The sequence below is a fragment of the Gavialis gangeticus genome, unplaced genomic scaffold, assembly GCF_001723915.1.
Source record: "Gavialis gangeticus isolate Ggan-Ray unplaced genomic scaffold, GavGan_comp1, whole genome shotgun sequence".
Classification (NCBI taxonomy): domain Eukaryota; kingdom Metazoa; phylum Chordata; order Crocodylia; family Gavialidae; genus Gavialis; species Gavialis gangeticus.
This window is the reverse complement of record NW_017729029.1, coordinates 38,108,139-38,111,861: the sequence shown is the minus strand read 5'-3', so window position 1 is coordinate 38,111,861 and position 3,723 is coordinate 38,108,139. Positions and strand designations below refer to the sequence as shown.

The following is a 3,723-nucleotide window of genomic DNA, read 5'->3' as shown; positions in this document are numbered from 1 at the left end:
TGTGATTTGCAAATACTGTCAAATGAAATATGCATTGCCAAATGCTACTAGGATGACCAAACACATCCTTGTATGTAAGAAGTGTCTTGCGGATATTAAAAAATCCTTCCTGGGTGTAAGTGAGGAGCAGGTAGACCATGATGATGAAAATGCAAGTAGCTCTTTTCAATGTTTTTGATCCAGAACGCCTCCTCCTCCTCCTCCTCCTCCTCCTCCTTCTATAACATCAGCATCACAAAGGGTTGCCCAGTCAACATCCTCAACTAACCAAATATTGCAACCAACTGTATGCAAAATACTCTCAATAGGTTCATTTCTAGACAAGATGACACCTGAAGATCTGGAAAAAGATGACCAAGCTCTTGCAAGAGCAATATATTCTTCTGGGACACCATTGTTAATAACTGAAAATACATATTGGCAGGAAGCTTTTAAATTACTGAGACCATCATACTGTTTGCTGAGCAGGCATTCTTTGAGCAAGCCTCTTTTAGAGTCAGAATATGAATGTGTAATGCAATCCGTACCAGGGAAAATCAATGAAGCACTGTGGCTTGCAGTACTTACAGATGGATGGACAAGTGTGTGGGGAGAAGGAATCTTAAATTTTATGATAACAACACCTCAACCAGTTTTTTACATAAGCATTGAAACAGGAGACAACAGGCATACTGCAAAGTATACCAGTAGTAAAATATGTGAAGTCCTACAGAAGATTGGCAGTGGTAAAGTATTTGCTTTGCTGACTGACAATACAAATAACACGAAAACAGCATGGGAGATCATAATGGATAAATACCCACATACTACTGCAATAGGATGTGCATCCCATGGGCTAAACTTGCTTCTTAATGACATCATGAAGTTGGACACTCTGCAAAAGATCTATAGAAGAGCAAAATAAGTTATAAAACATGTAAAAGCTACTAATATTGTAGCTGCAGCCTTTAAGAAGAAGCAGGAAGAAAAAATGCAAAGAATAAAATAGTGACACTCAAACTCTGTAGTACAAGTAGATGGGGTACAGTGGTGATCTCATTTGAAAGTTTACTAAAAAATAAAGAAGCTCTTCCAGAAATAGTAATAATTGAGGACCTTAAAGCATCCAGAAGTGTGAGGAACATTGTACATGATGAGGATGTCTTTTGGGTTCAGCTGCAGAACTCCCTGAAGATTCTAAAGCCAATTTCTTCAGCAATCACTGCATCTGAATCAGATAGTACACTTTTGTCAGACATTCCTTACCAAATGGCCCAGATAAAAATCAACTGTTTTTGAGAATCTAAGTGTATCTCTGCTTACAAGCACAGAAGAAAGAAAAGTGAAAGACTTTATTAACAGATGGGAAGAATGTTTGTTGCCAATCAATTCATGCTGCTACAAATCTCTTGGATCTAAGATTCAAAGGCAGAATTGTTAGTGATTATACCACTGCTACTGCATTTGAATGGATTACAAAACAAGCAACAGACTTAGGACTTGATGTTGAAAAGGTACTTTCAAATGTTGCAGAATACAGAACATCTTCACGTATCTTTGGTCCAGGAGTGCAGTTTGAGACACTGGCAACCACATCCCCCCTGCAACATAGTGGCAAGGCCTTTGCACGACACAGCCTCTGACTCTTCTTGCTTCTTGCCTGCTTCAGATTCCTTCATCTTCTGCAGCACATGAAAGAAACTGGTCTATGTTTGGAAATACTCACACCAAATCAAGAAGTAAGTGAACATGTGAAAGAGTAGAGAACCTTGTCTCAATCCAGGAAAACCTTCAGTTTTCAGAAGTCCATGAAAACAATGAAAATGAAGGATCAGAAGAATCAGAAACTGCTGATAGCGATAGCTCAGAAAATGAGACTGATTAGACAAAGTTTCATATAGCAAAATTTGTATTCAATAAGTCTTGGTATTTTTTTTCCCTTTTTTCAGCTCTTTTTCTAAAAATGTGCTTTCTGTATCTGTTTGACACTGTGGAGGAGACTAAGTCTAGAATACATAATAACTTTCTTTGTTTTCCTATAATGTTGATGAGTTCTTCTATTTTCAACTTTAATTTTTGCCTGCTTCTCATAAACTGGCAAAAACTAAGAGATGCTAGGTTCCTTAGAGTTCAGCAGCTTGTAGCTCCATTTGTAACAAAAATTAAAAACATTTTAAAGTAAATTAAATTAGTAAATTTGTGATTTGTGTCTGAATAAACTGTACTTTTAAATTTAATAAATATATCAAATATGATAACTTTATGAGCAAATTAAGTTATACATAATACATTTTATGTTCTTAAAGTAGCAAAGTAAATTTAGACCTGTAAAGGGTGCTAAGAAAATAAGTATCATGTATATTTCCATTTCCCCCCAAATTTCCATTTTTTTCCAGAAATTTTTTTCCCCCCCATGGCTTCAAAATGTACAGAAATTTTACATCTCTAGTAAGTAGTGTTTAAACCTAAAAAAATAGTTTCTTTTCCATATACCCTGTAATTAAAATGTGGATGGAACTTATCGCCACAAGATGATGTGGAAGCTGACAGTTTCGGCAGATTCAGGAAAGGATTGGATAAATTCTTGGAGGAAAGGTGCAGCAGTAGCTTTTCAGCATGAGTTAGGGGTACAGCCTCTGAATCAGAACTTCCTAGGCCTTAAATGCTGGATGCTGCAAGTGAGAGAGAAACAGTAGAAAAAACCGTGGTCATACCCAGTTCACTCTCCCTTTCAGCATCCACTCTCTGCCACTGTGTGACACAGGAGACTGGGCAAGATGGACCAATGGTTTGATGTAGTAAATGGCAGTTCTTTTGTACTGTCACCAGCTTTTCTACTGCTGCCATAGAAAATTTTATGGAGGCACAAAGGGAAAGCAAACAGACGTCTATACCATGTGTTATACCACAAATGCCCAAATTTATGGCTGCAACAAAGATGGCAATACTTTTCTGACGCTATTGAAGCAGATGTCTGTTAAGTTTATGGTACAAGAGGTGAGGGCAGCCTGGAGCTGCCTTCACTCTCGAACTGCCCTGGGCAGGTGTACTCAGGGTTTGAGAGCTTCAATCCTGCACACCCTATTCAAGGATCAGACTCCTTAAGCCCTGAAAGCACCTGCCTGACTTTTCCCACTTACAGAAATGCATTCTGAAGATTCCCTGGGGCTCATTTCTGGAAGTGGAGAACCTCAACTTTCTCTGCTTATACAAAGATAAGCTCTGGGGTACACCTCTAAGTGGGGAAACCCTAGCTTTCCTTGCTTACAGAGGCACAGCCTTGAGATTCCCTGAGGCATTTCTCTGCAAACAGGGAACATGTTGCCTGTTGTCCTGCAGGTTGCACCCTGGCATAGCTGATCTGCTTCATTTGGTGATGATTATTTAAGTGCACCTGGATTCATTGGTCTGCCTCAAAAGTACAGAGGGATGAACGATATCACTTGGGATGCTGGGTAAAAATTTCAAAAGTACCTAAGTGATGGAACAAACAATCTAATATTATAAAAGCCTAAGTCTGTCTGTCTGTCTGTCTGTCCATAACGCTTTATTCGCACTCTGACTGGCTGTTGGAAACAGGTAATGCGGGGTGGGGGGCAAGTGGGCCTGGGCCCAATGTGTGGTGGGGAGGGCAACATAGGGCAGGGAGCGGGCCCAAGCGGGGAAAAAGCCCATGCTGGGGGGAGGGGAACAGCGGGCCCAGCTTGATGCGGCCACAGCAGCAGCTGGGGGTGTGGCGGGGGG

General features: G+C 40.1%; 1 protein-coding gene and 1 long non-coding RNA gene across 3 annotated transcripts in view; both read right to left on the bottom strand.

Annotated features, from left to right (window-relative positions):
- The window catches only part of LOC109300673, a 5,509-nt gene extending 5,426 nt beyond the window's left edge, over window positions 1-83 (bottom strand). The window contains exon 1 of the long non-coding RNA XR_002098300.1: window positions 17-83. This is a non-coding gene — a long non-coding RNA (uncharacterized LOC109300673). The remainder of the gene's footprint in view (window positions 1-16) is intronic.
- GABRE (gamma-aminobutyric acid type A receptor epsilon subunit) overlaps window positions 1-3,723 on the bottom strand; it is a 191,042-nt gene that overhangs the window by 38,834 nt on the left and 148,485 nt on the right. The gene's annotated exons all lie outside the window — the stretch shown is intronic.